Below are 22,426 nucleotides of genomic sequence, written 5' to 3' on the forward strand. Positions count from 1 at the left end.
CTGTCATGTTTGGTTGTAGAGGTCTTGGACAAGGCTACAACAATCATGAGTGCTCATAAGTTCTGAGTATTGGACTCAACCCACGCTCACTGGAATCACTTCATGGAATTCTATCTCGAGTGATCGTGAGACGGTAATATCATATAAGTCTTCAAACCTAGAGATATGATTTGTTACTTACAAGTTGGTTATGCATTGACTGTACGAAACCGCATTGGTAACTCGATGTTATAAAACGTACTTTTGTGTGTAATTCAATGAGTGGTAGAACAAACATATGAGTCGAAGTTTATCTGTTCCTTCTTGGATTAGAAGCTGATATCTGGGCCCCTCGATGATTTTGTTTTGACCCATGTACCGGGCCCGGTCAGAACTAAGTTGATGTGTTCAATTAAGTTCTATGTCAAACAAATCGGAAATCGGGAAACAAATGTTGGACAATAAGCAAGACAATGTTCCATGTATTTGTCCGGCTGATATCTAGAACGGAGGATTATATGATCACTTATCTTAAATGGCGTACCATCATCTTCTCAGTTCCGAGAGACCTTGAAAGAGCTATGATTGCCGGTCGGTTCCTGAAGTACTAGAGATATAGTTATTAGACTTATCCAAGTGGGAGACTGTTGGATAAGGTGTCTAAGTCCATAACTATTTCGGGCTTGTACTTGACCCGACCCGGCATGGTCCATTTGGGTTGCATGGCACCATGCAATTGGTTAGACTAAATGAGAGAAATAACACTTGGAGATTATTAATATATTATAAGTTCTAATATATTAATAATATTATTTGATTAGTTGATCAAAGAATTAATTTGGAATTAATTAAGTGATCAAAGGATAACTAATAAAATATATGGGTTGATTATGTAAATCATCCATATCTTGTATAGTGGGCTAAGAGGCTCCATGGATTATCAAGTTGGGTTCTACCCATAGGATGCTCCATGGATGCTCCATGGGAGTTACAAACCCATGGGTCATGGAAATGAAGAGTCATGACACATTAGGGTTTACATGGTGTAACCCTAGATGTGTCAACACTAAATAAGAGTCCCATTCTCCACAAAATTGGCTACACAAGTTACACACTAAGAAACTAGAGGGCTTGGCCGATTTTGAGAAGTGTGTGTTATCTCAAGAGTCTTTCCAAGAGCATTTGGTGTTGTGTGAAGCATTTGAGGCATCACACTTGGGGTGCTAGGCTCACAAGGTTTCAAGGAACACAAGCAACAACAAGGTAAGTTATTCTATCTATGATTCAAGTTAAAATTGTTCCCCATGTATGCTAGATAGGAATATAACCTTGGAATTCAACTTTGCATGATAATTAGACAAACATAGATCCAAGGTTATTAGGGTTGCATGTACACTTAGGAAGTGTTAGAATGCTCAAAACCCATCACTTATAACATATTAATAAATCATATATGATCTTCTCTCAAAAGTCCATCCTAACAAATTGTCCTGATGATATGCAACCCAAATGGACCATGCTACTCTCGGATCGAGTACATACCAATAATAGTTATGGGCTTAGACATCTAATCCAACATCTTTATACAAGGCCACCAGAACGATACTGTTAAAACTGCCATCATACACGATTTAAACAAATAAAAATATAAAATGAACTGCTTTATTGCACTAACTGGTAGTATAGGTAAGCAGGCTCGGATCCTCATTGGACACGTCCTAATGTTTACACCTCTTTGCGTAAGGTGTGATATAATTCTTGATGAACGCAATAAACATAAAAAGGGGGGTTTATTTCTGAAAATTAAACTAATAGAAATTAAAAATGACAAGAAAATGACTAAAATTAAATTGATGAAAATTCAATTAAGAGAAAGCAGTTCCAGTTTCGCGGTGACTCCCCTAATCATATAATTAACCTTCAACACAATATTTGACTATGCACTTGTTTAAACTGGTACTAAAGTTCATTAACAAGCTCTAATGACCTTTATTACAAAAATCATTTAATCAAAATAAGTTCTTCAAGTTAAATCTAACTTTTTACTAAATTAACCAAACAAGCTCTGGATTAACAAAGAAAAGTTGCATTAGACACAATGTAATTCCCAGTAAATTTCAATACCCCTCATAAGCTCGGAGGCGTTAAAACTTGTTTGATCATTTCATATTAGAGTTAACCCTAAACTCATAATTAATCTAATACTTGTCACTTTTTACTAATTAATCTAGACAATTATGGATCTAAATAATTAGATGATTAGAATGATTCACAAACAATTTAAGTGGCCAACAGAAATTGAAATCAAAATCAAACACTCAATTTAACACAAAATTGATCAAACTAAACAGCAATCATAGTCAAACATAGTGCCTAATGATTAATCATATGAAAAGGTTACGTCTTGCGAAACTGAAATCTGAGTTTTTAGCCTGACATGGCTAAAAACGGATTACAAATAGTGGAAATAGAATCTAAACGATATATCTTACTAAACTACAAATAGGAATTGAATCGTCTCCTTTAGATCTGCGTTCTTCACTTGAAAACCTCTGAAAATCGCCTCTAAATCGCCAGGAATCGTCAAATAGGGTTACTGGAAGAGTAGCAGGCTGTATTTATATGTCTAGCTGTCAAAATGTCGTACCTGCGATCGTAAAGGGAATACCTGCAATCGCATGTATCACCCAAAACGTGTCACGAGATTTTTTTTAATGAAGTACGTTGCCATTTCGACGCAAATTGACCAACCTACGATCGCAAGGGCACAACCTGCGATCGCATGTTTCTTTTTTTTTCTAAGATGATGAACTTTTTGGCTCGACAAAACCTCGAAAGCAACCTGCGATCGCAAAGGGGAACCTGCGATCGCAAGGAGACAAGGTGCGATTGCATGTTACTTTTTTTTGGCTCTTTTGATAGTCGTTCCTCCTTCCAAGCAGTTCTTGATCATTTCTCGACATCCTTCCTTGGTCTAGACTCCAATTAAGCTCCTAAGCATCAACAAACGGATCCCGAACTTGCACAATCATCCATGTGCTCCAAATGGGCCTGAAAAGTCATAACAAACATGAGCAGTACGGGCATTCTTCAAAATAATCATGAAACACGAAATACATAAGAATAATCGGGAACTAGTTAGCTTTTTATAATGAAATACGTAGGAAATTGTGCTAAAAGATGCATATAAAATGCATCTAACAAACCTCCCCAAGATTAGACCTTACTTGCCCTCGAGTAAGGAAACAATAACTTTGGAAACGAAATTGGGGCTAAAGGCAATAACGGGACAACCAAGACACACGTCAACTAAAAAAAACAAAAACCTAAATAATAAGAACTACCAAAGCTAAATATAAAACATGCATGCAAAGATAAAGAAAATGAACAATGAATTAAATTAATATACAAATAAGAAACAAACAACTAAAATGAAACATGCTTTTCCTTTTTGTGTTTACTTTATATATATATATATATATATATATATATATATATATATATATATATATATATATATATATATAACGATCAGACTTTACATCGATAATGGGCTCCAATGAATAACACCAATGCAACCATCCTACTATCTTTCATGTATCACAGACTCCCAAAATAAGGAAGACTACAAAACGGTGTAACCCAATAATCCAACTCTAGTTTTATTTAAACTTTGTACCTTAATTAGCTTTATGAGCGAAAATAACATAGTCCGGATCTCACGTCCTTAAGACTAGATGACTAGATGACCAAGAATCAGAATCGACGCATCCTTAAGAACCCGCACGACCAAATCAACTTTCGCCGAAGCAACAAGGGCCAACCCCTGTAGGAGCCCGAGCTCTATGCTTTCACTTTTTCGAGAGCCACAAGTGTGACAACTCGAAATTTCTATCTCGTACAATAGATCAATTTAATCAAAGTTAGACTCGTTTTGCTATCTTTTAACACTGTTTAGGGTCTATTTGAGTGTTCTAAACCTAGTACAATCAAGGTAGGAGCCTAGAAATGGGATAACACGATGCATATCAAGCACACTCGGGCCAAACACTCCAACACATGGAGTGTGCGGCCGCACACTTGAGTGTACGACCACACACAGGTGTCTGCGGCCGTAAACCCATTCCAGCCACACACTCCCACCTATAAATATGACCCTTAGTCATTTTTGAACACTTTTAACACTCCTTCAAAGCTGGAACTCGTTTTCTCTCAAGTATCATCCACATTTCTCTTCAAATCTTCAAATCAAGTAAGTATTGCTTCCTTGATTCATTAATACACGACCTCAACTAGCCCTCCCCTTACTTTGATCCTTGAAAACATCCATTTTTAGTCAAGAACACCAAGAACACACACTAGTTTTGGACCCTAATCACCCTTTCAAGCCTCTATAACGTTTATACACTTATCATAACTTGTTATATGCCAAGAACATTTGAAGATATGCATGAAAAAACGCCAAATATCATGATCTTCATGTGTGTATGGCCACACACACCATGTGTACGGCCGTACACACCATGTTCAACCATACACACCCTTTTTAGGTGCTAAAATGGCAATGAACTCCATATAAGGCTAGAGCATGAAGTAAGAAACCTTTCTAGATGAGTCCTAAGGCCTTAAAATACCTTTTGACACACTTCATGGGGAGTGTGCGGTCGCACACACACCATGGCTGCACACCCTGGCCGCACACACACACATGGTGTATTTTGATCATACACTCCCTTGTATAGCAATATACCCCTTATATACAATCATATATGGTCGTAACACTTTAATATAAGTGTCTACTAGTCCCTAAGGTGGCACCAATTCAATAATTAATTGTACAAGCACTAATTGTAGACATATATATATATATATATATATATATATATATATGTCATTATATGGTTAATAGGATTCGTTTGTGCTCAAGTCCGCAATTGACACTCAACTTCCTAAACCGATCTTACAGTCGCATCACTCACTACGGGAGAGTTCATACCCCTTAATCAACCTTTTAAATGTTTTTAAATGCTTTTATGGGGGGGATACAGGTTGAATCACTATAGTTATAATATCAATCACATGTGATTCATAACTATCAAACAAATGGATTTACTATACTTTTAACTGTTTTGTCAACATACCTACTTTAAAATGATTATCAAACTCTTTTACATATTAAGAATCTTTATTAAAACCTAATATTAGTTACCAAACCTTTACTTTCAATTCTTTAAACTTATATATTGTCAAAACCATGTCCAGTACATATATAGTTATGTAAGTAAGGCTTGAAGGACTTAGGACTGTTAACTCGCTTTAATTCATGTTCCTTGTTTGGCTATGGACTTAGAGTACTCGGTTGTTTGTCCGAATGTCATTTGATCCTTCGTTATGTATTATGTATATGTGTGGATATAAAGTTTTTACATCAGTTCCAGCATCTTTGGGTAGCAAAGGTCTATAAGCTTTCTAAGTCATTCAAACAATAGTTCTAGTAAACTATAACAGGTATAGTTTAGGGATATACTACTTACTAATTTCTAGTATAATGAAACATACAAAGAGTCAGTTCATATATGAGTCGATGCATACTATTCATAGACACTATATACTATACAAAAGAACATACTATGATGAGAATCAGAGAGGAAATTCACTATACACACTATAATATAAATGTGAGGCACTACTTTGGGGCATGGCATCTCTGTCATGGCTCGTCTTGTAACCAAAGTCTTCTGAAGAGAGAGCGTGAACTCGTGTATAGATCTATAATGGACTGATCGTCCTACACCTTGCTGCTAGCTATAGTGGGACCTACAGGTCTTCGGGTGATGAGTGTCATACCATTTCAACGTCTTCGAGTGTTGTGTTTTACTAGGTCGATCAAGTATGGTTACAATTATATCACATTATACCTTAATTATCAATTGGTTTAAGGTAGTTAGTACAATAGTAGTTACTATAACATAAAACTACAGTACTTCATTATTTTCCCCATTACATCTACTTTGTGATCTTCACATAAACAATAATGTACATCTATATTTTATTAAATGATAGTCATATTTGGGAGGAATACTCACTTTTACAATGAACAAGCATACAACACACTTGATGCCTTGGTAGAAGGCTACTTTTAGTAGAAAATATAGGATTTTCTAGGAGATACAAACAGCTACTACAAACATTTACAAACTCATACGTTTAAACACTTACAAACATTTTTCATACAAACAATGACACTAAAATACTTATGAACTCACCAACTTTAAAGCTGATAAACTCCTTCAAAATAACTTGTATTCTCAGGTCATCATTAGACAGGTACCGAGGCCAGCTTTTGAGAAGAAGGAGCCCTTTCAAGACTCATCTTTTATTTTGATTCATATTTTGGTGTCTTATAAACTATACAGAACACAATTGTATTAAAATACATTATTAATGCAATGGATGATGTTGTTTGCTTGTTTACTATTATTCTGTGTTGTGATACTGTACATGACGTCCTCCGCCCAGAATGTTTCCGCCATTCCGGTTATGCGATGTGACAGATTGGTATCAGAGCATTGTTTATAGTGAATTGAGTATATCAACTCATAAAAGATATACTAACTATAAATAGAATGGGATTAAAATACTCTGACCAAGAGTTTATACTTTTAAATAATAAAATATTTAACTAAGTATACAAACCTGCATTCATACTAAAATCAGTGTCACTAGGACATAACAAAAGTATTACGAAGGTTGAATATCACAAGTAGGCTCGGGGATGTATGGTCAGTTCTGGGAGTGGCATAGCCTGATCAACTGTGCTGGTCCGAGAAGTAATTAGCATATGCCCAAGAATGGTTGTGGTATGGCAACAAGTCTAAAAACTTACCAACACTACTATAATGATAACATTAAAACAGAACATAAACCTAAAATACTATAGGAGTATTTTGTGTCACTATAGTTACTTGTTTGAGAACTAAAAAGGTCCTTACTAAGTAGGTCAATAGTTGCTAAGTCGATACGCTAAGGTTATATGAGGTTAAGCTGTCCTAGACTTAGAATCGGTGATCTTTGCTTTACTTCCTGTTCCTTGTTTGGTTGTGGATTCGGAGTTAGGGTCACTTGTTCGGAGGTCTATCCTGTTTCGATTTCATATAAATGGTATGCACAATCCAAGTATTGAAGTAACTGGTAAGGATAATATTATAATTATCTTAAGTAGTACGTCTATTGAAGATTCTCATACCCTTTTCTCGCGTAGATATCATGGCTAGCTTCCATCCTCCTGGCGACCCGTACTTCCCAAATCAAGGCAATGCTGGATGGCTTGAAGATGAGCCAGAAGATGATCACCCAATCCCTTTGGAGTATCATCATCTTGTGTGTGTGTGTGTGTGTGTATATATATATATATATATATATATATATATATATATATATTTTATGCAAATGCAAAATGCAACAAAATAAAAATATTTTAGAAAAAACTAGGAAGAAATAAAATGACCAATAAAAACATAAATGAAAAATATTTTTGGATTTTTTAAAACTTTTCTATCTTTTTTTTTTAAAATCTTTTAATTTTTTTGGATTTTTTAAATAAAAATGACAAAATAAAAACTTTTTACAAAAAGATAGGAAACCCCCTCCCCAAGCTTAAAATTAAGCGTTGCCCTCAATGCTTAGGGATGAGTGGAAGACGACTACTCAGACGAGGGTGTAAAGCGACAGAAGAAATCATCGCGAAAGTCGGTGAAATTATCGCGCAAACCTAATAGCTCGTCACAATAGTCGGTAACCTGAGAGCTATATAGTTGATATTCAAGGCAAAGACCAGTCATAGTTTGCTGAAAGGAAGCAATATCCTGACAGAGGTCAAGATAATGCTGGTGTGTAAAGGGGGAGTTGGGGTCAAGGTGAGATGGATGGGTGGGTGGGGGCTGATCCTAAAAGATAGTCTGCATAAGATCAGGTTGGCTAAAGGATATAGGTATGGCATCTTCGTATTCTAGGTGTTGAGTGGATGAAGATGGTCGATCAGACTGTGGACGCCGAACCTGTTGTGCCCTACGTAGGTGAGGAGGTGGTCAGATGTTCGAAGGAAGCACCCATACAGTCTTGCTAATGGGGTCAGTGAGAGCGATGACATCAGGTCCAGTGACCTTGAAATACGTGGAGCGACCCTGCATCCAAACACACCCACTTAGGGCAGTACGAAGCATGTGCATTGCCCGAAGGTTCTGCAGCGTCAAACGAAAGGTGTCACCTGTAAAGAAGGTGTATCCCGGGTCATGTTGTGCCGCGAGGGCATGAGCAATGACAGAAATCAAACCACCACAGCGAATTGCACCGCCGGTTCGAAGGGCTATAACTCTCTGGAACCGTCTGATGATAATATCACCAAAATGCGGGCGGTGAGACCCGGTGATCATGCACCACAAAAGAAAAAGCTCGACTTTGTCGGCTTTCGTAGTCCCAATCTGGCATAAATAATATTGCATATAATTTTCAATGCAATTTTGAGAACAGGGTGCACAATATTGGTCTGGACGGACTGGGCATAATCATAAAACTTCGAACCGGTAATGGAGTATCAAAACGCACGTACATCAAAATCAGGGGCGGGCTGGGATAAACTGGTTATAGGGGTATGGAAGAAAGTACATAACTGGTCGACATGAATAGTGTAAGGGGTGCTAAAAATATGAAAAGCTATGTTTCCCTCATGATTTACCTCACCAAGCGTGACTAAAAACTCTCGGGTCAATAGGGGACAAGTGTCAAAATCTGCAGATAATAGGCGTCCCAGCCAATATTGGCAAAAAGAACGTGAACACCATCATAAATATGGAGTTCCTGCATTAATGTGCGGCTAGGGGCCAAACGTGTGGCAAAATATCGCGGTCAAGAAGTCGCTCGTAACAGTCGAGTGCGGCTTGTGAACCTAAATCCACAGTGACATTGTCCACCTGGACAGTGTATGACGAGTCTGAGGTGTCAACCTGTCTGCGTGAACGGGAAGGTCTAGGGGCATTTTGCAAGGTAAATTGGGATAAGGTAGGTACAATTTCCAGGTAAAAATAATAATAATAATAATAATAATAATAATAATAATAATAATAATAATAATAATAATAATAATAATAATAATAATAATAATAATAAAGCAAAAATAAGTATTCCTAACTACTCCCAAACGACCGTAGAAATATATAACAAAAATAAAAATTCAGTTTTAGAACGAAAATACCTGACTATGCGCTGAGCAGCAGTATATTTTTCGTGACGATGAATCTCTTCTGAATTGTGTCTTGAGCAAACGTTTCTAATTTCCGTAGCCTGCGGATGACTAACGGAACGTAGATCTAAAAAAGAAACTCACAAAAATTCAAATTTCAAAATGAACAAAATGAGATTTTTGGAGAATTTCAACCGTGAAAACATGATTTCGTTACCATATAGATGTTTAGAAGTAAAATAGAAGAGATTGATACCTTGTTTGCTTGATTTGGAAGAAAAATGAGCGATTTAGGTGTTGGTTGGTGAAAGAACTCGAAATATAGTGGATTTCAGAGAGGATTTTTGGAGTGTGGTGGTTACAAATGAGGCCTGCGATCGGTATTTATAGTAAAAACACAACCTGTGACCGCAAGGGGGTAACCTGCGATCGCAGGTTTCTAAAATATGACCGTTTGGCGCTTTTCTCGAGGCAAGTAACGGTAAGTTGCACAAATTTGATACATGCGATCGCAGTTAGGGAGCCTGCGATCGCCGGTTTGGAAAAATGACCTTTAATTGATTATTTAACGTTCAAATGTGAACCAGGAACAGAAACGAGATACAAGCGATCGCAGGTATAGAACTTGCGATCCCAGGTTTGCTTAAATGTACTTCAATCGCTTTTAAAATTGTTCAAAAGTGTTCCAGGATCTAAAAAATGATACATGCGATCGCATGTATTGGACCTGCGATCGCAGGTTTGCGATTTTCGTGAAAACAGTTCTAAAAAATACTCGATGACTACTTGTGATCCCAAAATGTATAACCTGCGATTACAAAGACTGGGCATGCGGTCGCAGGTTCCACCAAAACTATATTTTTCAAATTTTTTCAAGTTCTCTTTGTTCCTTCTTATTTTAAAAACACGATTCAATTAAAAAGAGACGACCTAAGTAGCTAAAAACACACAGAAATTAAAAAGAAGTTGCAAAAACGAAACCAAAACAACCACCTGGGCTGCCTCACGGAAATCGGACCGTTTTTATTGTTGTTAGCTCGACATTGTTACATGGTTTCCTCAATTGCGGTAAGTCAGGACCGTGACTACCTCCACTTCTTCATTTGTAACTTGAAACCCTTCGTAAAATGGTTTGAGACGGTGACCATTTACCTTAAAAATCTTTCCTGATTGTTCACTCTTAATTTCTATAGCACCATGATCAAACACGTTAGTAACAACAAAAGGTTCCACCCAATGAGACCTCAATTTACTGGAAATAAGTTTGAAACGAGAGTGATAGAAGAGTACCTTTTAAACGGTAGTGAATACCTTTCGCGATATCATCTTTTCGTGAAACGCTTTCGTCTTTTCCTTATAAATTGCTTCGTTCTCGTAAGCATCATTCCTAATTTCTTCTAACTCTTGGATATCCAATCTTCTTTTCTTGCCAGCTTCATCCATGCTCATATTAAGCTTTTTGATAGCCCAATATGCTGGATGCTCCAATTCAACTACTAATCGACAAGGTTTGCCAAAAACAATTCTATATGGTGACATACCAATAGAAGTTTTGTATGTTGTCCAGTGAGCCCATAAAACATCATCCAATCGAATGCTCCAATCTTTCTTGATTCGATTGATGGTTTTCTCTATAATGCCCTTGATCTGTCTATTTGAAGCTTCAGCCTACTCGTTGGTTTGCGGGTGATATGCTGTGGATACCAGATATGTGACACCATATTTCTTGAGGACTGCTTCAAGGGTGTGGTTGCAGAAATGCGTGCCCCGATCACTAATAATAACCTTTGGTGTCCCAAACCTAGAAAATATATTTTTCTTGACAAAATCAACCACAACTTTGGCATTGTCTATTTGTGTAGCTTTTGCCTCGACCCATTTAGACACGTAATCCACAGCAAGTAAGATGTACACAAACGCGCCATCCGTTCTGAACCAGAGTTGGAACCAGCTCTCCTTCTTTGTTCTCTACCACTCTCACTCCAGCCTTCTTGGGAACAACTTGAATTGGGCTGACCCACTTGCTGCTAAAAATTAGGTATATCATCCCAACATCCAGTAACTTCATAACTTCTTTTTTAACAACCTCCATCATTGGTGGGTTTAATCTGCGTTGGGCTTCTCACGATGGCTTATAATCTTCTTCCATCAAAATTTTGTGCATGCATAGAGATGGACTGGGTCCTTTGATGTCTGCAATATTCCACCCAATTGCACTTTTATACTCCATTTCTGTGGAGCACTAATTCTAGTGACTCACGGTTAGCAATCTCAAAATATTCTGCAGATAATGGTTCAATTACATCAATGAAATTAAGGGCTGAAACATCATTAGGGTAACGCATGGCATCATAAATATTGAAGTTGATAACTTCACCATCAAATTCCATTGAAAAGGTACCATCATAAACATCTATTTTGGTTCTGGCAGTTTTTTTAAAATGGGCTCCCCAAAAGAATGGAACCTGAATTTGGTGAGTGGTCATCTCCCATATCCAAAACATAGAAATCAGCTGGAAATATGAGTTCATTCACTTGAACCAAAACGTTTTCCAGCACACCTGTTGGGTGCACCAGAGAACAATCAGCTAACTGAATGATGACTCCTGTTCTTTTTAATGGCCTTACCCTAATAGTTTTAAAGAGTGAATATGGCAAAACATTTATAGAAGTTCCAAAGTCCAACATAGCTCTTGGAACTGAAAGGTTCCCCAACTTGAAAGGAACAATAAATACTCCTGGATCCTTACAATTTGGGGGTAGCCTTTTTTGTAAAATAGCTTAAACATTTTCGCTTACTTTAACTGTTTTGTTTCCTTTTAATTTTCTTTTTGAAGGACATAACTCTTTTAAAATTTTAGCATATCGAGGTAGTTGTTTAATTGCATCAAGAAGGGGAATATTTACCTCAACCTTTCTGAAGAAATCCATAATCTCTTTATCTTCCTTTTCTTTTTTCGTGTTTTTTAGTCTTGAGGGAAAAGGAGGAGGGGTAATTTTCACTTCAGCTTCAGCAGGTCCATCTTTTTTTTTGCACCTCTTCAGTTGCCTCAGATTCTTGCTCAACCACGATCTCTTCTTCCTCATCTTCTTGATGATCTGGTCCTTTTGTAGTTTTTACCACTTCTGAGGGTGACAGCACAAACATCGTGCTTCGGTTTGTGCTTCTAGTTTGCTCATGGAGTTCAGTCTGAGATGCATATTTTCCTTGGGTTTGTGCTTCTAGTTTGCTTATGGAGTTCATGAGTTGTGATACCTGCTGCTCCAGATTTTTGATGTTGGACTTTGTTTCATTCTGGAAACTTGGGTACTGGTAGCAAGACTTTTAACTATGTCTTCCAAAGACATGCTGGAACTACTAGCTTGTGACTGAACAGGTGGTTGCTGAAAATTGCTCTGGTGCTGATTTTGCTGAAAAGATTGTTGAAACCCGGGTGGAGCTTGATATTGGTTTCTTTTGAAAGTTATGTTGAGGTCTTGGCTGGAAATTGTTATTTTGAGGCCCTCCCCAAGCCTGGTTGTTGCGATGTTGATCAAATGGCTTTTGCTGAAATCCTCCCATAACTTGCACATATTCATTATCTTCTTGAAGTATTGGGCATATATCAGTTGGGTGCCCGGTTTTGTAGCAGATCCTACAAGGTTTGACCTTTGGCTCTATACCTCTTTCTTTTGTCAACAAAAGGGCAACTTTAGTCAATTCTGAAATCTGGGATTCTAGGTGGGCGTTGCTCATCTCCTTGACTCCTCTTGGATGGTCTAGGTACCACTCTTCCTCAGTTGTTGAATGTTTTGATTCATTGGCCAACTTCTCTATTAATGCCCTGATCCATAGGTATCAATCCTTCGCAGAAACACTGATATAACTGATAATCATTAATGCCATGTTGTGGGCATCAAACTAACAACTTCTTGAATCGCTCCCAATAAGTGTGGAAAGCTTCTCTTTTGCCTTGCTTTATACCCAAAATCTCTCTGCATAGATTTGACACTTTCGCATTGGGAAAATATTTTTCTAGGAAGAGTTTGGCGATTTCATTCCAGCTTGTTATTGAACAGAATGGAAGGTCATATAACCACTCCTTTGCTGCATCTTGGACTGAGAAGGGGAATGCCCTGAGTTTGATCTGGTCTTCAGTAACTCCATGAGGTTTCATTCCAGAGCAGACAACATGGAATTCCTTGAGAAATTTATGAGGATCTTCATTCTCAAGGTCTCGAAATGGGGGCAGCAGATGGATTAAACCGAATTTGAGCTCAAAAATGAGCTTCTAGGAAGGTGATACACAAGGGCTGCTGGGTAACCTCTTGTGTTACCCACTCACGAAGAGTTTTTTCAGCTTCATCTCCATTTTCGCTCATGATGAATTCTGATTCAGTTTGAGAAGAATCTGTGAGTTCGGGATTGTCTGAAGATGATGATGAGTATGTTTTGAACAGGCTGTTAACGGGTGAGGTAGCTAGTGCTTTTGGAAAAGGTTGAAATGAGTGTTCAGGTTCGTTCCACAATGGAGTGCCTTGTGGCATGGGTGAGGTTCAGGTTCCTGTTTGTTGCTTTCGAAGTTTTGCCTCCTTCTTTAGCTTCCTAGCAGTCTTCTCAATCCCTGGATCAAAAATCAGATTACCTGTACGTGAAGATCTTGGCATAAAACTATTAGTGTTTTATCGTGTCCCCGAAAACGACGCCAATTTGTTAAAACCATTGTTGTACACTATTTAAACAAATAAAAATATAAAATAAACTGCTTTATTGCACTAACAGGTAGTACAGGTAAGCAGGGTCGGATCCTCAGGGACACATCCTAATGTTTACACCTCTTTGCGTAAGGTGTGATCTAATTCTTGATGAATGCAATAAACATAAAAAGGAGGGTTTATTTCTGAAAATTAAACTAATAGAAATTGAAAATGACAAGAAAATGATTAAAATTAAAGTGATGAAAATCCAATTAAGAGAAAGCAATTCCATTTTCGCGATGACTCCCCTAATCATATAATTAACCTTCAACACAATATTTGACTATGCACTTGTTTAAACGGGTACTAAAGTTCATTAACAAGCTCTAACGACCTTTATTAAAAAAATCATTTAATCAAAATAAGTTCTTTGAGTTAAATCTAACTTTTTACTAAACTAACCTAACAAGCTCTTTATTAATAAAGAACAGTTGCATTTGACATAGTGTAATTCCCAATAAAGTTCAATACATCTCATAAGCTCGGAGGCGTTAAAATTTGTTTGGTCATTTCATATTAGAGTTAACCCTAAACTCAGAATTAATCTAATACTTGTCACTTTTTACTAATTAATCTACACAATTACGGATCTAAACAATTAAATGACTAGAATGATTAACAAACAATTTAAGTGGCAAACATAAATTGAAATCAAAATCAAACACTCAATTTAACACATAATTGATCAAACTAAACATTAATCATAGTCAAACATAGTGCCTAATGATTAATCATATGAAAAGGTTACGTCTTGCGAAAGTGAAATCTAAGTTTTTAGCCTGACATGGCTAAAAACGGATTACAAATAGTGGAAATAGAATCTAAACGATATATCTTACTAAACTACAAATAGGAATTGAATCGTGTCCTTTAGATCTACGTTCTTCACTTGAAAACCTCTGAAAATTGCCTCTGAATCGCCAGGAATCGCCAAATAGGGTTACTGGAAGAGTATCAGGTTGTATTTATACGTCTAGCTGTCAAAATGTCGTACCTGCGATCGCAAGGGGAATACCTGCGATCGCATGTATCACCCAAAACATGTCATGGGATTCTTTTTTAATGAAGTATGTTGCCATTTCGACGCAAATTGACCAACCTGCGCTCGCAAGGGCACAACCTGCGATCGCATGTTTCTTTTTTTTTCTAAGCTGATGAACATTTTTTCGCTCGACAAAACCTCGAAAGCAACCTGCGACCCAACCTGCGATCGTAAAGGGGAACCTACGATCGCAAGGAAACAAGGTGCGATCGCATGTTACTTTTTTTTGGCTCTTTTGATTGTCGTTCCTCCTGCCAAGTAGTTCTTGATCATTTCCCGACTTCCCTCCTTGGTCTAGACTCCAATTAAGCTCCTAAGCATCCACAAACGCATCCCGAACTTGCGCAATCATCCATGTGCTCCAAATGGCCCTGAAAAGTCGTAACAAATGTGAGCAGTACGGGCATTCTTCAAAATAATCATGAAACACGAAATACATAAGAATAATCGGGAGCTAGGTAACTTTTTAAAATGAAATACATAGGAAATTTTGCTACAAGATGCATATAAAATGCATCTAACAGATACATTGTTGTTATGAGCCTGAAACCTCATCACTTGCCTGACCTTCACAATAGTAGAACCATCTTGGAGTACAGACATGAAAGCTAAATCCTGGACCCTCCGGTTGATGCCTTGGAAATATAAATTTCTTAACCCAGATTGATCTGGATACAGACCTTGCACGGATACACTTGTGATTCCCGACGCGAGTTTCCACCAAAATCCCACTTGAAAATGGCTACTCATAATGCCTTCTCGCAGAACCTTCCCTAAACTGATGAGTATCCATTTGAATCTACCCCCAGTCCCTAACTGGGGCACTACTACAACCATGCAGAATGATCCTCGAAACACACCGACCGCGGACTTAAACCAAAACCAAACCATATGATGAACCAAAATCTTAACAACCCTTAACTTTTTGCTATGCCATTACCAACCACTGCTTCGACGAGCAATGATGATCAAACCATGAATTTTCGTGATAAATCCAACCCTTATCGGCTCCGGTGCACCCCCACCTAGGCATCCACTTGATAGAATCACCAAGAACTTTATGACTTACGACTGCATAAGCAATTTCCAACTTGTGAATCGCTAATCTAACAACAACTTGCGAGCAATTTGAATTATAATGCATACAACCTGCCGAGACTTTCTGTCACCTGACTAATACTTCCCTCAATCCTTACTGCTTCCCTTATCCAACCAACCGATTTATGACTAGCTCGACCCCCATCAACGTGTCAACACTGAAAGCACTACAAGCAAAAGAAATGAACCATCATTATCACTAGGCCCACAACCTATGACTGGAATAGCCATACAAGGTCCTCATCATAGGTCTAGATTTCCTCTGAGACCACAAAACTGCTACCAAGCAATACCTTACAAAACATGGTCGCACTCTTGGTCCAATTCGAAGACTATAACCCAAAAAGGACCATGCACATAATTTCAGCCAAGTGCTCCAATGCTATCTTGCCCAACTCATAAGAAATACCCCCATGCACATACTTTGGGAAACCATAATCCCATCCAAAGAGAGAAGAAACACTAGAGATAATTGAAATAACACCTCAAACAATAACAAGAAACATCCTCATGATCAATTGAAATAAGATCCCATCCTTGATTAAGAGTGAGCGACCTCCACCACTACGCAACGAGCTCGAACTGACTTCCAAGGTGACCTCGAAGGTTACCAAAACCTGAGTCTGCTATAAACCAAGTTCTCCCTCCACCATTGAGGGTAACCATACCCGAAGACCAAAGGGACATAGAACCTACTGAACTTGATGATAGATTGGCTCGACCACTGAATCTCAGCTGACGAAGTTAAACTTTCAAGAGAACCTCCGCTGATTGATGAGCCCCAACAACAGATCACCCCACAAATAATCTCTGATTGTAGATCCGCTATAATCCATGTGCCATCAGATACCGCGAAGACAACCCATCAACATCTTGCCCTACTAATCCGAAAACCGAAATCTAAACAAAGAACTGGAAAATCTCTCAACATCAAAAAAATACTCAATCCAAGAATATCGGTTCTCCGCCACTTAGGGACTGACTAGACATAAATCAAACCAGTGTAAGCAGGTACTACCCTTCCCAACTCTGGGAATTATGAGCATGCTTACTTTTTCTCCGAACTTGGAAAACTTGAAGGACATAACCCTTGTCACGGATAACAACATTCTTATCCATAAATCAACCCTAATATCATTATAGAATTGGGGATCAAATTTCATACTTTAGATTTCTTGTGGATCGACTTTAACCTCATGAGGAATGATGAATGTCGGAACCTGGACTCCCTCTGTCCCTAAAGCAGGACAGCGGGTGCGAAAATGACCCGGCTGCAAGGCTGCGATCACTGCGGGTGCGGAACCTGGACTCCCCCAGTAACCATCCCATTAGCACCACCGCCCACAGACTGCAAGGCTGCGATCTGCGATATGCTCCTCGTGCCTGGAAACAACCCTGTCCGTGATCCAATCAACAACACTGGGTAATTCTTCTTGCAAGATCTGAAAACGCTCCATGGAAATCACGTCTCACATCTAACCAACAGACAACACCGGCCCATCCTGGCCACTAGCTCCTGATACTGATCTGGATCCTGCCTCCAATCGTCTCGTCATCACCATGCTGAACATAACCAGGGAGATATCAGATAATACACACATCAAAACAAGGAAACCAATTCCCAAAAAGGCCCTAGGGGTTGTGACTTCCTTGCCACATGTACAGGTCCTATGCTTTTAGTAGTACGAGCCCATACTACCTTCCACACCTACCCGTATTTGTCTCAAGGATCATCACAACACCCTAACAATACCCATAAGCATAACCATACACTCAATCCTCACTCCTTAGAGGAAAGCTAAACATATCACAACTGGTCGGCTGACCCCACACAACTCATCCTACCACTAACTGCCACAAGACCCTCCATTGGTTCTAGATAACTACTGCATGAATACAATCACATGCCGCACAACTTAAACAATCTTAGACTAAAAGATTTAATCCTACAATGGTTTGACTCAGACAAGAGCTGCACAGCAGGACCAAAAGCCTTAACCTAAGATCATTTAACCCATGTAGCATGTGACCTAGCGTATTCACTCAATAGTCCGTTCATACACGAAAGAGGCATACAACAATCAATCAAGTGCTCTACAAAATCTAAGGCATTATATATAAGGCAATCATATCATGCAATTCCTAAAGATCCCCATCCTGCTACTAGCATGTTGTTCTAACATATCTCAATATCAGATAACAATATGGTGTTTTGGGGTCTACTTACTGGCTCCTACTAATCGTACACATCGCATACTCCTTGAGTGTTTTTGAAAACCCTTTGAGAAATCATTTTGAAAATTCTTTTTCCTTAGTTTGAGACTGGATTCACACGAGTGTTCCTGTAATTCACTCAAACCAAGGCTTTAATACCAACTTGCAACATCCATAAAACTCTTGAAAAAATTAAACTTTTAAGTTAAAGTAAAAATCAAAATTATTTACTATTAGTTTTCAAAACAAGTTCAATATCAGAGTAATCCCAAAATCATGTAACAAAACATGAGGAGGTGCATGATCATGCATTCTCCTTCCCGCGATCCTCTGGAGTAACTGAAACATAATCCAAAACTATAAGCCCAAAGCTTAGTGACTTCCCCCAAAATACCAATACTTAACAAATAGTACAAATACAATAATTGTTGGATTAGGTGTCTAAGCCCTTAACTATAATTGGTATGTACTTGATTTGATAATAGCATGGTCCTTTTGGGTTGCCTTCACTCTAGCAACTTGACAAGATGACTTTTGGAGTGAGAGGTTGAATTATTATTTGGAATAATAAATTGATTTATTAATGTATTATGAAAATAATATATTAATTGGAAATAATGTTATTTAATTATTATTTAATCAGAAATTAATTTGGAATTAATTTTGGGATTAAAGGAACTGATTAAAGGAACAAGGGTTGTTTTGCAAATCATTAATAGTTGTGAAACTAGGCTATTGGACTCTTTAAATGGGAGTGAACGAAAAATATAGGGAGGCCTTATAGGTTTCGTCCAACGCCTCTAGATGAGGAGTCCATGGGCTGCTTAATCCTTAAGTAGGAAATTAGGGTTTCCACCAGAAAACCTTAGCAGCCCACAACTATATAAAGACCCCACCACCTTTGGATTTTCGGCCAACGCTTGAATCTCAAGAACCCTAGCTAGAATTCTAAAGTATTCCCTCCTCTCTCCTCTCATACTTTTGATAGTGATGTTTGTAAGCCATTAGAGGTATCACATGTGAGGCATAAAGCTTTTAAGAGTCAAGGATCTCAAAGGTGTTCTTGTTATTGCTACATAACAAGTAAGGTAAACATCAAAACCCTTTTATTGTGTAATTTTCAAAAATTATATGCTAGATCTAGGCTTTTGCTTTGGTATTCAATTTGTGTAACAACCCGTTATTTCAAGTCCATGTAAGTTAAACTTGTTCAAATAAAAATCTAAGCTACAACCTTGTACAAGTGAATTAACATTATAACAATAATACAATAAGAACCTTAGATACCAGGAATACTTACTTATATATGTTAATATATATACACACTTTGAAAACATACTTATATATAAGTTATAAACACTTGTATATATTGAAAACTATGCATATATACAAGTCAATAAAAGTCAAACCAATGTCAAATAATTAAAATTATTTAATTTAATATAAGGGAAATAACTTTACTATATATGTGTTTTGATTTTTAGAATTAAATCACCTAAAGATAAGTTCATGCGAAGACCGAAATCCGCACCGAAAACCTTCGTAGATCCTACCCTTTCTCGGACCGAAATCGGGTTCTCGGTCAGGACCGCAAACCCTCCTCGGTGGGTATCTTGTGAAACCGAGAACGTGCACCGAAATCATCTCCTTTCTCGGCCGAAATCTCCAAACTGCCTACCTTCTTCCTTCATACTTAAGCAACAAAATGGATCATTTAAACACTTCAAGTAGATATTTTTCACCTCATTTCTCTCTCAATTTCGAACCTCTTTTCTTTCTAAGAGTTTGATTCTTCCAAATAATTACAAGTTTTGGTAAGTATCATATATTACTTAGTGTTAATATAACACTTTATTAATCATTCATCACTAATTTTAAATACAATATTGTGTGTATAATATTATTAGGATACGTTTGTTAAAACTTGTTTTAACCTAGGAATCATCACAAACACATCGTAACCAACCAAGAACACGCAACCGAGGTGAGTTCATATCCCTACGTTTTCATGATTTTTCACTGTTTTAGGTAGGGGGGGTACAAGTGTAACACAAGAAATTTTGTGTTAATATCTAAATGTTTTCAACATTTTGTCAATCGTTGCCGTTATTAAACACACACACACACACACACACATATATATATATATATATATATATATATATATATATTATAATTAAGGTTCAACAGGCTTAGAATTGATAATTTTGCTCCATTTCCTGTTCCTTGCTTGGTTGTCGGCTTGTGGTAGAATTATTTATTCGACTAGTTATTTAATCATAATTATATAAATATTATATTCATATAATTATAATACCATTTATATCTTGTTAAACAAAAATATAAATTTACAATCGATTTTAGTACTATTTGGACATGAATGTTGAATTTCAGGGAACAACCGTATCACGGATTTTACAACTTAAACTTGCCGAATTATTAACAATACAAAGATTTTCGTTTCAGTAGAACACATACATATAAACTATAATAGGTATAGTTTATGGAACTTGCATATTACTTTTCAAAATTCAGAATACAATACGGAAAAGAAACAAATAAACTATAACATGTATAGTTTATGGATCATATGCACTACTTTACATATTCATAATACATTATGGAAAACAAAAATATAAACTATAATAAATATAGTTTATGAGATATATTTACAGTTTATCCATTACAAAGTTACTTTTCATTATTCTACACGTAACCGTCAATCTAGCATTTGTGAGAAACATTTCACATACTTATCTATGTACCAACCAAGTCTTGAAATTATAACCAGAGTCTCCTGGAGGGAGAGAGAGTGACACTTGTGTATAGATCTATACGAGACTGACAATCCCACACCTTAACCGTTCGCTAGAGTTAGGCCGGAAGGCATGGGGTGACAAATGTCGTACCGACTGCGACGCTTGAAGAACGTCATGTTCAGGCCATCTTAGGTCATCAAGCATGATTATGATAACTCACAGTTTGGTATTGAATAAGACGATTAGTGTATGAATAAGTAAACAACTTCACATAGTTTTATTAAATAATAAAACTATAATACAATATTTTACAAGTACAACTAGTGAATCCAGACACTTACAATTACACAGTTTTTATACAAGTACAAATGCAAAATACTATTCCAGTACAGAGAAAACATACTTTTCATAGTTTTATGTGAATTAAAACTACAATACACTATTTTAGAGTACAATAACATTTACATGTTTTGGTCTTAGGGTATTAAGACTACAACACATTACAACAGAAAATATAGGATTTTATGAAAAACATACTTACATTTTCAAGGAACATATAATAAATTTCAGTTACAAACATGTTTATGAACTCGCCAACTTAATTGTTGACACTCTTTTCAAAACTACTTGTATTATCAGGAAATCAGTAAACAGGTATCCACAGGGTTTGAGAAGACGGAGCTTCATAGACTCATGTCTTTTAGTTTTTGCTATACATTTTGGTGTCAAGTATACATTGATTTGAACACGAATGTAAAACTACACTTTATCAATGTAATGGTTGTTGTGATTTGATTACTATTATGCAATTGTTGTGATACTATACATGACGTCATCCGCCCCTTAACGTTTCCGCCGTTCCGGTTTGGGGGTGTGATAGATTGTTATCAGAGCATTGTTTATCGTGAACTAAGTATATCAAACCACAAAAGATATACAACTATAAATACAATGAGGCTGAAACGCTCTGACTAAAAGTATACTTTTAAAATCTAAGTATTTTATAAGAAGTATACTAACATGCATACATACAAGAAACAATATCACAATGAGAACTACATAAAAGTATTTAGATGTTGAACACTGTAGTTAAACCTTGACAGTTATGTAATTATATATGGGATAAATATAGCCCGATCAACAATATTTATTTGAGATACAACCAACACGTGTTTGGGAGTGATCGTGGTGTTGCAACAAGTCTAAAACTCACCAAATCTATATACCAGAAAAACTCTAGAACCAAACATAAAGTTAAAATACTATAGGAGTATTTTATGTCACTATAACACTGGAACAACAATATTTAAGAAGGTTTTTCTTACTAGAAACAATCATGTGAAAACAAAAGACTCTTAC

The sequence above is a fragment of the Lactuca serriola genome, chromosome 5, assembly GCF_051521515.1.
Source record: "Lactuca serriola cultivar US96UC23 chromosome 5, Lser_US96UC23_V15, whole genome shotgun sequence".
Lineage (NCBI taxonomy): Eukaryota > Viridiplantae > Streptophyta > Magnoliopsida > Asterales > Asteraceae > Lactuca > Lactuca serriola.